Source organism: Protopterus annectens, chromosome 4.part0 (genome assembly GCF_019279795.1).
Source record: "Protopterus annectens isolate FY-2018-M chromosome 4.part0, PAN1.0, whole genome shotgun sequence".
NCBI lineage: Eukaryota > Metazoa > Chordata > Ceratodontiformes > Protopteridae > Protopterus > Protopterus annectens.
In genome coordinates, this window is record NC_056733.1 from 209,017,914 (window position 1) to 209,031,208 (window position 13,295).

The following is a 13,295-nucleotide window of genomic DNA, read 5'->3' on the forward strand; positions in this document are numbered from 1 at the left end:
TCCAATACTCAGCATGGCTTCCGATCAAACCATAGCACCACCACTGGCCTTACTCTCCTTTACTAACACTATTCTTCAGAATAAAAACAATGGCTATCTCTCCCCTGCTACTTTCCTAGACCTATCTAAAACATTTGACATGGTCCCACACGAACAACTTATCTCTGTCCTCAATAACCTACCCTTCTCACAATCGGTCACCAACTGGCTTCAGAGTTACCTGTCTGAACGCCAACAATCCGTTGTATGGCAGAATGGCATATCTCCCCAACTACCTGTCTCCATAGGGTTTCCCCAACAATCCATCCGTGGACCCCTTCTCTTCTCTGTTTTCACCAATAATCTAGCCTCTGCCACCAAACATGGCACACTCATACAATACGCAGATGACTCAACCATCATCTGCTAAGACCAGTCCCTACCCAAACTGCAAAAAGTCACACAGAAAGCCTTTTCCTCTGTTGAAACTTGGTTATACGATGCCCAATTAATACTCAACCCAAACAAAACTAAACTACTCATCTTCCAACCCACCAAACATACTCAAAACAACTCTCACTTTAACATCACAGCAAAAGACAACACCACTATATACCCAACTGAACACACCAAATTGCTAGGAGTAGAAATAGACAAACTAAAATTTGACATTCACATATCCTTGACCATAAAAAAAGTCCACAATAAACTAGGAGCGCTATACAGAAATAAGCAGCTTCTCACCAAAGCAACAAAGATTTCAATAGCAAATTCCCACCTTATCTCCACCCTACTTTATGCCTGTCCAATATATACCAACCTAAGGCAATGCGATTTAAACCAGCTAGAGACCTTCTACAACAAAATCGCCAAATTCGCCACAGGGGCATCCTACCGTAGTCACCACTGTCTCTCACTTGCTGAACTGGGCTGGCTTGAACTCCCTCACCTCCTTCAATGGTATCAACTTTCACTTGCCCACAAACTAGTAAATCATCCACTAAATGTCCCATCCCTCCAGAATCGACTCCAACCCTATCGCACCACCAGACCACTAAGATCCAGCAACAAAAATCACTTGCAGATCACTAAAGCCAATAACTCTGCTGGTGAAGCACTATTCTCTTGCACCATAGCCAAATTATGGAACTCCCTCCCACCCACAATTACCTCCATACCATCGTGCACCCACTTCAAAACTTTACTAAAAGTGCACCTAAAAACATGCTGGCTGTGCCCTTGCAACTCCCACTCAAATATCACCCCACCCCATCCAACCACTACCTTTCTTTCCACTCCACTCACTACCTTGATTATAGCAAGCTCAGATGCTATTAAGCCAGTACTTATTATACAGCAGGAACTTCTTCTTGTAACATTTGTTAATGTCTTATGTACTTCACAGATAAAGATTCTAGTTGTCTACTGATGTACTATGTTCTTCATCTGTAAATATGTGGTAAGTAATTGCTATGTAAATTGTTAATCGCTATGTAATCCAATGTAACTACTGTCTGTTTATTTTAACTGTGGAGCTTTTCTCACCGGGCCTCCGCTGAAAATGGACCTACATCCAGTCGGACACTCCCAGTCAACAAATATAAATAAATAAATAAATAAATAATAAAATCCAGCTCTAGTAATGTCACAGCATGGTGGAACAAATCTTCCCCAAATGAAGGAGAAATGGGTAGAACAAGAAGCATCTGATCATTTGCCACATGAAGGTACTCTGGAGCCTTCAGTAGGAAACCAGTACAGTTCAGTTGGCACTTTACAGCAAGGGAAGGTGCAAGAAACAGTAGCAACTCTGACAGTTAATGTTGTGGAGTGACAGGCCAGTGAGTTTGCATATAAAAGAGTAATGGTTGATACAGATGAAAAGAATATGTCACAGGAAGATTTTCTGGGACTTTCAGTAGAATGTAGGAAACAGAACAAATAATGTGCCTTCAGTTTAGAAGAAAATGATCTTAAGGAAGAGTTGCTTAATTTAATAGACATGGATAGACATATTAAGATTGATGAAAGAAATAGATTACAGAAAGTCAATAAGACCCAAAATGTTAAAAGTATAATAAAACAAATGAGCAGAGAAATCAAGACTATTTATTTATTAACATTTGTTGACCGGGAAAGTCTACTGGGTCAGAAACCCATTTTCAGTGCAGGCCCGGTGAGAAAAGCTCCGTGTTAAAATTAAGATTACACAGTGTTACTATATACAGTTATAAAACATGAAGATTTGTTTTTGACATTACACAATTATAAATTAGTAATAAGCAAACTAAGAAGTTTTATACAATTGGGTTAAATGTCAGAGTTGGATAAACCACAGTTCAATAGCATATTGTATACTGTAATAAACAACAGTTTATGTTAATCTAGGTTGTTTTTTTTTTTTTTTTTTACTAGTACAGTGTGATAGCAGAGAGTACAAGAGCACCAGACAGTATGAGATAAAGTTAATGAATGATAAAGGTAGAGTGTAGTGTGTTTAGAAAGAAAAGCAAGTTGAAACAGCAGGACACCAGGATTCAATCTATGGTGGCCTTTGGATTTGGGCAAAAAGGCAGGTTTGGTTTTTGAGAAAGTGATTTTTTGAGAAAGTAAATACAGTGGATATAAAAAGTGCACACACCTCTGTTAAAATGTCAGGTTTTTGTGATATAAAAAATGAGACCACAATAAATCATTTCAAAACTTTTTCCACCTTTAATGCGACCTATAACCTGTACAATTCAATTGAAAAACAAACAAATCTGTTAGGGGAAAAATATAAAAAATAAAAAGCGTACAATAAGCTGATTGCATAAGTGTGCACACCCTTAAACTAATACTTTGTTGAAGCACCTTTTGATTTAATTACAGCATTCGGTCTTCTTGGGTACACACCTGCCATCAATTAAAGAGACTCTGATTAACCCCAAATAATGTTTAGCTGTTCTAGTAGGATTTTCTTGACATTTACTCGGTTGCCTGCTACAGCAAGAGCTGTGGTTCGCAGAGAGCTTACAAAGCATCAAAGGGATCTCATTGTTGAAAGGTATCAGACAGTAGAAGGGTACAAAAAAATATCCACAGCACTGGGCATACCATGGAACACAGTGAAGACATTCATCAAAATGTGGAGAAAAATATGGGACAACAGTGACGTTGCAAAGAACTGGACACCCCTCCAAAACTGATGAAAAGACAAGACGAAAACTGGTGAGCGAGGCTGCCAAGAGACCTACAGCATTACTGAGAGAGCTGCAGGAATTTCTGGCAAATACTGGTTGTGTACTACATGTGACAATAATCTCCCGTATTCTCCATGTGTTGCAAGACAGAAGCCTTTTCTTACACAGAAAAAGATCCAGGCCCAGCTACAATTTGCAAAACAATACATCAAGTCTCCCAAAAGCATGTGGGGAAAATGTGTTATGGTCTGATGAGACCAAGGTTGAACTTTTTTGCCCATATGTTTGGCCCAAAAACAACACTTCACGTCACCAAAAGAACACCATCCCCACAGTAAAGCATGGTGGTGGCAGTATCATGCTTTGAGGTTGCTTTTTTTCAGGTGGAACTGGGGCTTTAGTCAAGGTGGAGGGAATTATGAACAGTTCCAAATACCAGTCACTTTTGGCCTAAAACCTTCAGGCGTCTGCTAGAAAGTTGAAAATGAAGAGGAATTTCATCTTTCAACACAACAATGACCCCAAGTATACATCCAAATCAACAAAAGAATGGCTTCACCAGAAGAAAATTAAAGTTTTGGAATGGCCAAGCCAGAGACCAGACCTAAATCCAATTAAACATCTGTGGGGTGACCTGACGAAGGCTGTGCACAAGAGATGCCCTTGCAACCTGACAGATTTGGAGCACTTTTGAAAGGAAGAGTGGGCAAATATCGCCAAGTCAATATGTGCCATGCTGATAGACTCCTACCCAAGAACAGTGAATGCTGTAATTAAATCAAAAGGTGCTTCAACAAAGTATTAGTTTAAGGCTGTGCACACTTATGCAACCAGCTTATTGCACATTTTTTATTTTTTATATTTTTTCCCCTAACAGATTTGTTTGTTTTTCAATTGAATTGTACAGGTTATACGTCACATTAAAGGTGGGAAAAGTTTTGAAATGATTTATTGTAGTTTCATTTTTTTTATATCACAAAAACCTGGCATTTTAACAGGGGCGTGTACACTTTTTATATCCACTGCATTTTGTGCACAATAAAAGTTATCAAAACTGCACTAATAGCAATGTTTTCAGTAAGAAGTATTTTTGCAAAGATAATAATGCATTCAAATTCTTTCTATAAGTACTGCAATATATTATAAAGCACACACCCAGAATTATACTTTTGCTAAACATTCGCAAACTGCCATATACTGAAAACTGTATAACCTACATATATTCTTAGAGCATTTTTGTTAACCAAACAAGTTCTCACATAACAAGAAATTCCTCTGTGAGTGTATGTTTATTGACATATTTACAGAAGTATGAAAACATATGCTTAATTGTTATAATTAGCAGTATAAATAACACTGAATAGTGATGTGTAACTTACAGTGCAAACATGAAAGATGGTTTTCTTCAACAATATCTGCAGTTTCACCGGATGTCATACAACAGTTTGTAAAATCCACTTGTTTTTTGAAGTATCACCTTTGTTTTTCTCAAGTTAACATTCAACCTCAACTATAGTGCTCACCTCACCCTCTCCACTCCCTGGCTGCAATGACTTCTTTCCCTAGCTATTGCCCACCAACCACTTATTTGTTTGCCGACTACTACATTAGCACACTAGTCAGGCACAAAGGTTTTTTTTTTAATAACTCACACTAGCTTATTTCCTGTTTTGCCCTGAGCGGCTTGCTTCGGTTTTGTTTCTTAAATATTACTCCCACTAGCTTTTTTCCAGTTTCCCCCGAGCAACTTGGTTTAAGTTAAGCCTATTATTTGTAGTGGCTTTAATTGTTTTGTTTCCCATTTTCTATTCTCTGATATTTTGTACGCCCCCATCCCTGGCGAGAAAAAAAATATATATTTTCGACTCCCTAACTCCTCTAAGCCCAGTGGGGATTCCCAGATCCCCAAAAATAAATAGATTTGATGTGGATTTAGTTCAGGCACACTACCCCCCAAGAAGCTTATCTGATGAAGACAGCAAAAGCCCCGTCCTCACCTCAGTGCACTTCACTCCCAACAGGGCTCTGCTACCATAAATTCAGGTTGTTTCTTATTACTATTTTTTACTGTTAACAGTTTCCTACCACGCGGCTAGAGCTCTGTGTTCCTTTTTAAGGAGTAAAATAACGATATTTTGAGGATCAGTTTCAGTTCTCTCCAATAAAGTTTTAATTTAACCACCTATGAAATTTACAATGATTTTAATTTACATCAACACCCTAGTTAGCTCTCATGTTTGAGAAAACTAAAACACCCTCTCCCCATAATTTCATTTTTTTCTACTGTTAATTGAGGTTGAGAGAAAAATTAGAGCCTTAATGGCGACCAATTCCTCTGCTCAGTGTCATTTGTTAAAAGCTCTTACTACTTGTACATCTTGTGAAAATGCTGTTTGGTACAGCTTGCTGATAAAACTGTGTCTAAAAAAATATCATATAAAAAGTGATTTCTTTGACACTTTTACTCAGCGGAGCGAATAAAGTTGGTCGCTTCCGGTGTGTTAATAAGGGCATCCCAATATGTCATCTCAAATTACACAATAAAGGCTAAGGCCACTTACACACCCATGCATGACAACTGGTGGATGAACCGACACACCCCTTTTCTGGACAATAAATAGAGCAGAATCTCTGTGTATTAGCTAGCACTGAATAGCACTTGGATAGCTTCCTTAAGAGACTACAATACAATTTTTGAACAAACCTACGATCTGCAACTGAATTCTTTTAGAACAGAGTATTAAGCCTTGGACTGAGTATTTTAACACTGAGCTTTTGGCTGAACTTTTTCCTTTATGTTGGGAATCTTTAGTTAATCTATTCTTTCACAAGTACAGCACAAACGGAATTGGCTGACAAGCCTAAACAGAGAACTGAACAACCTAACTCAAGGAGAAAGATTCCACTTTAACAGGACCAGTTAAACCCAATTTTTACATAGCGGCCAGACCCTCTAGCATCTAGAATAACCCCAACCACATGCACAACATGAAGGGAACTCCAAACCATGTGCACCACACGAACAACAGGAGAACCTTTAGATCCACAGGGAGAAAAATGGAACTCAGCAATTTTTTATTTTTCCCTTTGGCTTTTTCATATAAACAAGGGCACTTCTTTAATAAAACCTTAATTTTCAATAACACTCGTATAAAGCCACATAGAGCAACAGAACAGAGCTAGGGGAATTCCTCCTTCATTCAGCTGATAGTTGAGTGAGTTTATTACTTGGTGCTAAGTAAATTTGGAATTATTATTTATTTTCATAACTGCTAACTAGCAATATCTCAGTTATAGTGTGATATAAATGGACTAGGAATGAATGACTTTCCTATCTCCCACCATGGCATATCACACCATACCACTTAATAACATGTAGGGCTCTAAGCTATAAATATATGAATATAAATATGAATATTATACAATAACCAGCCATCATCATTAAAAAATGAGTACACTGGTCAGCCCAACCAGCGTGGCTATTGTAAATCGAAAATATACCAATGGTAAAAGTCTGGAAGCTGAAGTGTCATTGAGCGGCCAGACTATCTATTGGTATGTGTAGACCTGCATTAGTTTGAAGGAAAAAGTCTGAAACTGAAATGTGTATCATTTAGTGACTTCTGTGACGACTCACCACTGGACCAGTAATTAAGGAGCCTCAGTCCTCACTACTGGGGGGGGGGGGGGGTGTACACTGAGAGGATGACAAGGTGACAAGGTACACACACAGTATTACCAGATACAGCTCTCCAAATGTAAAACGAATACACAACTAGAAAAACTTGTAAAAACAAAAAAGAGAGGTAAAATCAGCAAGTTTAACAACCAAAACTGTTTAATGGCTAGCGCTTTCATCTGCCACTAATAAGCAAACTTCATCAGACAAGGAAAACAGGAAATTACATATTTTAAACAGTAAAAAATACATGACATCACTTCCCATCTCTGTTAAAAAGACGTAACACTTTTAACTATATATATATATATATATATGTGTGTGTGTGTGTGTGTGTGTGTATGAGAAAAAAGTTTAAATATTTATATGCATATGTAACTATGTAAAGCTGTAGTTAAAAATCATCTTTCTAAAGATTTAAGTTTTAAAAGGCATTTCACATTACAGTTGTCATTTAATCCTGGGTAGCCGAAAGCATTTAAAACTAGCTGCCAGTTAAGTTTCTTTTCTTCCAAGAGCAATGACCAAGGGCCACCCTGAATGTCTGTGAGAAGTTATTCTATAACCACAAATGAAAAAGTGTGCCCCTAGGTTGCTACTGATATGTCTTGCTAAGGCATTAGTAGGATTTTGTTTCCCTATATTGTATATGCGCTCATAAATGCATTGTTTTAGCTGTCTTTGTCTTACCAACATAAACATTTGCATTTATCTCACAAGGCTAAGTATATCAGTCCTTTTGTTTCACAGCTGATCCTACTTGTTTTATGTTCAATTGATATTTGTTAACAGTTATTCTTTTACCAACTTTAATGTACTTGCAAAAATGGCATCTGCCACATTTATACATTCCGGGACTGTTAACATATTTCTTATTAGGTCTTTCAAGTAAGGCTTTCAAGTTACAGCCTCTTTTTAAAAGTTACCCGTGGTTTCTCACCCAACTTTAGACAAACAGAAGTATCAGCCAGAATAAAGTCCCAGTTTTTCACAATAATCCCTTTTAAAGTGAGTGCACTGACAGATAAAGGGGTAATAAAAGTTGTATTGAAGTCAACAGATACATTTACAGTGACTTCTTCAGCCGTTGGGAGAAAATTTTTAATTGAACCTCACTCCTTCAAACCCCACAAACTGTTACTTCAAAAACAGGAAAGGTCCGCTGGCTATACCATAAAGGGATAATCCTCACCAGAAAATCCACCGATTGTGGAAAAATTGTAACCAAACACTCCAAGGCTATAAACAAACTTCAGAACCACTCGCCAGGAACAATTAGAAAAAATATTTAATCCAAACGTAGCAGTTAAAACACAACAGAGTCGGGATTGAGCGCGCTTTCATCTACAAACAATTCGACTTCATCAGAATCCACTGTACAAATTCATCAACTCCCTTAAATACTAAGTAAATTTTAAATTCATTGGTTGTTGACTTAATTGCCACTTGCAACTACATGTAAGTCACAACATTATTTCTACCGTTCTTTATTATTGTTGCCTTCCCTTTCAGTGAAGGTTTACATATATTTAAAAGAAACAGTATTGTAAGACCCATACTCATTATTAACAAATAATAAATTATACAAAAATTGTTTAAAAAATCCAAGTATATTAATTTATGTATGTCAAACATGTATATGCATATGTTGAAATTAATATAAAAATAAAAATAAAAAAAATTTTATGTATTTTTTATTTTTATATTAATGTCAACATATGCATATACAATACTGTTTCTTTTAAATATATGTAAACCTTCACTGAAAGGGAAGGCAACAATAATAAAGAACGGTAGAAATAATGTTGTGACTTTAAATAACATGCAGTTGCAAGTGGCAATTAAGTCAACAACCAATGAATTTAAAATTTACTTAGTATTTAAGGGAGTTGATGAATTTGTACAGTGGATTTTGATGAAGTCTGTTTGTAGATGAAAGCCAATCCCTCTGTTGTGTTTTAACTGCTACGTTTGGATTAAATATTTTTTCTAATTGTTCCTGGCGAGTGGTTCTGAAGTTTGTTTATAGCCTTGGAGTGTTTGGTTACAATTTTTCCACAATCGGTGGATTTTCTGGTGAGGATTATCCCTTTATGGTATAGCCAGCGGACCTTTCCTGTTTTAATTGAACCTTCTGACATCGAACTGCTACCCAAAATTGGTTTGAAGACTCCTTCCCCTTCTTTTATGTGCAACTTCCATCATTAAATTATCTACTAGAGAGATAGGGTAAGATCTTTTCAAAAACATTTCTTTTAGTAAATTGCATTCCGAAATAAAGGAGATTTCTACAGAAGACATCTTGGCTGCTCTAACTGGCCTTTTACAACGGCTTTTTTCTGGTGGAAAGGATGGGAGCTTTCATAATGCAAAAAACTGAGTATGTAGGTTTCCTATATACACTTGCCAGATATCTTATTATTGATGTCTTTTTCAATAAGGACATCCAAAAAGGAAATGGTGCCGGTACTAAATTGAAAAGTGAATTTCAAAAAATCTGTTAGGGTGGAAATATAATTCACAAATGCTTCTGCACCTGACCGATCACCTTCAAATAAAATAAAAATATCATCCAAATAACGGGTATACCATTTTACTTGTTGTTGAAACAGATCACATTTAAATAAATGGTTTCTTTCCTAAAAAGCAAGTACACAGTTTGCAAAGCTCCTACCACATGGAAACCCCATCGCCACCCCTGACTTCTGTAAATAAAAGTTGTTGTTAAATAAGAAATAGTTGTTAGATAGTACTATATCTAGAAGGAACTCTAAGTACATTTTTTCCATACTGGCATTTTTACTAACAAGAAATTCCCTCACCCAATCAAGACCCAATTTCTGGGGGATCACTGTATACAGGTCTTTGATGTCAACCGTGAGGAAATTCAAGGTCTCATTAAACACAAATGAATCCAGATGCTCTAAAAAGTGCCAAGAATCTCGGCAAATCTGAGATTCAGTTTCCAAAAACTTTCTTAACTTTGTATCAATAAATTTAGCAGAAGCATAAGTTATTGAATTTCAGCCACTGACAATTAGGAGAAGGGGTGGGTTGCAAATATCCTTAAGAATCTTAGGAAGAGCAAAAAAACAAGGTAACTTAAGTGCTGGTACACATAAATAGTTATAAGTGTCAGTGTTAACTGTGCCCTCGATGAACAGATCATTAAGTAAAGATCTTATTTTCTGATGGGCCCCATTAACTTCATTTAAAGATCCTTTGATGTAAGAGTCAGCTTCTAATAAGCATGTCACTCTCCTATTATAATCTTGCTCATCCATAAATACCAACCCACCCCCTTTGTCAGGTTTCATTACACAAATGTTGTGTTCTCAAAGAAGCTACTATTTGACGTTCATATATATTTAAATTAGAAATACCTCCTTTTACAGAGTTGTTAAAATTATTTAAGGCATGTTGAAAAACAATTTCCCACATTCTCTCAAAAAACATCAACGTGGGGTGTAATGGTGGATTGAAAATGCTAGAAACCTTAAATTTATCACTGTTTAAACTGCTATTAACAAAAAGTAGTTTCAGATTTAATTTACGTAAAAACAGTTTTAAATCAATAAGGGTTTTAGCTAAATTTGCACCCTTGCTGGGTACAAAGGTTAAACCTTTTGAAAGAACATCCACAAGGCTTTGAGACACTTCATACAAAGAAAAGTTATATACATTGAAGTCCCCAACAGAGTTAGTAACAATAGTGGGGTAAAAGTTAGTCAACTGAACTTATACTAACATCAGATGATACAGTTATCTCCATTCTGTCTTCTCGGACGACGATTTCAGTGTTGACCTCCCCCCACATGGGACTGGTTGTTCATCCCTTAATTGGAAAAATCTTGGCATTCAGGGAGAGTTTGTTGTCTCTCCCTGTCTAGAATGCGTTCACTGCGTCTTGGTGGTTTTGGAGAACCTGAGACTACTGCCCATCCTGCTGCTTCAGAATCAGGGACCTCAGCAAATGTAGACCCATTAGTGTTAATAACAATGTTAGTACCTTGAGACAGTGGGGGTAGGGGTAAGCCATGCCATTCTCATAGTCTCTCGTCTCTGGCCAATTTTTTGATTTTTGTCTCCCTTAATTTAATTAAGCTGTTGTCAATACTGTTAAAAACCCGACAAAAATCAAATTCAGATCTTAAAAAGTCAGGATCAGTTTCAGTTCTCTCCAATAAAGTTTTAATTTAACCACCTATGAAATTTACAATGATTTTAATTTACATCAACACCCTAGTTAGCTCTCATGTTTGAGAAAACTAAAACACCCTCTCCCCATAATTTCATTTTTTTCTACTGTTAATTGAGGTTGAGAGAAAAATTAGAGCCTTAATGGCGACCAATTCCTCTGCTCAGTGTCATTTGTTAAAAGCTCTTACTACTTGTACATCTTGTGAAAATGCTGTTTGGTACAGCTTGCTGATAAAACTGTGTCTAAAAAAATATCATATAAAAAGTGATTTCTTTGACACTTTTACTCAGCGGAGCGAATAAAGTTAGTCGCTTCCGGTGTGTTAATAAGGGGCATCCCAATATGTCATCTCAAATTACACAATAAAGGCTAAGGCCACTTACACACCCATGCATGACAACTGGTGGATGAACCGACACACCCCTTTTCTGGACAATAAATAGAGCAGAATCTCTGTGTATTAGCTAGCACTGAATAGCACTTGGATAGCTTCCTTAAGAGACTACAATACAATTTTTGAACAAACCTACGATCTGCAACTGAATTCTTTTAGAACAGAGTATTAAGCCTTGGACTGAGTATTTTAACACTGAGCTTTTGGCTGAACTTTTTCCTTTATGTTGGGAATCTTTAGTTAATCTATTCTTTCACAAGTACAGCACAAACGGAATTGGCTGACAAGCCTAAACAGAGAACTGAACAACCTAACTCAAGGAGAAAGATTCCACTTTAACAGGACCAGTTAAACCCAATTTTTACATAGCGGCCAGACCCTCTAGCATCTAGAATAACCCCAACCACATGCACAACATGAAGGGAACTCCAAACCACGTGCACCACACGAACAACAGGAGAACCTTTAGATCCACAGGGAGAAAAATGGAACTCAGCAATTTTTTATTTTTCCCTTTGGCTTTTTCATATAAACAAGGGCACTTCTTTAATAAAACCTTAATTTTCAATAACACTCGTATAAAGCCACATAGAGCAACAGAACAGAGCTAGGGGAATTCCTCCTTCATTCAGGTGATAGTTGAGTGAGTTTATTACTTGGTGCTAAGTAAATTTGGAATTATTATTTATTTTCATAACTGCTAACTAGCAATATCTCAGTTATAGTGTGATATAAATGGACTAGGAATGAATGACTTTCCCTATCTCCCACCATGGCATATCACACCATACCACTTAATAACATGTAGGGCTCTAAGCTATAAATATATGAATATAAATATGAATATTATACAATAACCAGCCATCATCATTAAAAAATGAGTACACTGGTCAGCCCAACCAGCGTGGCTATTGTAAATCGAAAATATACCAATGGTAAAAGTCTGGAAGCTGAAGTGTCATTGAGCGGCCAGACTATCTATTGGTATGTGTAGACCTGCATTAGTTTGAAGGAAAAAGTCTGAAACTGAAATGTGTATCATTTAGTGACTTCTGTGACGACTCACCACTGGACCAGTAATTAAGGAGCCTCAGTCCTCACTACTGGGGGGGGGGGGGTGTACACTGAGAGGATGACAAGGTACACACACAGTATTACCAGATACAGCTCTCCAAATGTAAAACGAATACACAACTAGAAAAACTTGTAAAAACAAAAAAGAGAGGTAAAATCAGCAAGTTTAACAACCAAAACTGTTTAATGGCTAGCGCTTTCATCTGCCACTAATAAGCAAACTTCATCAGACAAGGAAAACAGGAAATTACATATTTTAAATAGTAAAAAATACATGACATCACTTCCCATCTCTGTTAAAAAGACGTAACACTTTTAACTATATATATATATATATATATGTGTGTGTGTGTGTGTGTGTATGAGAAAAAAGTTTAAATATTTATATGCATATGTAACTATGTAAAGCTGTAGTTAAAAATCATCTTTCTAAAGATTTAAGTTTTAAAAGGCATTTCACATTACAGTTGTCATTTAATCCTGGGTAGCCGAAAGCATTTAAAACTAGCTGCCAGTTAAGTTTCTTTTCTTCCAAGAGCAATGACCAAGGGCCACCCTGAATGTCTGTGAGAAGTTATTCTATAACCACAAATGAAAAAGTGTGCCCCTAGGTTGCTACTGATATGTCTTGCTAAGGCATTAGTAGGATTTTGTTTCCCTATATTGTATATGCGCTCATAAATGCATTGTTTTAGCTGTCTTTGTCTTACCAACATAAACATTTGCATTTATCTCACAAGGCTAAGTATATCAGTCCTTTTGTTTCACAGCTGATCCTACTTGTTT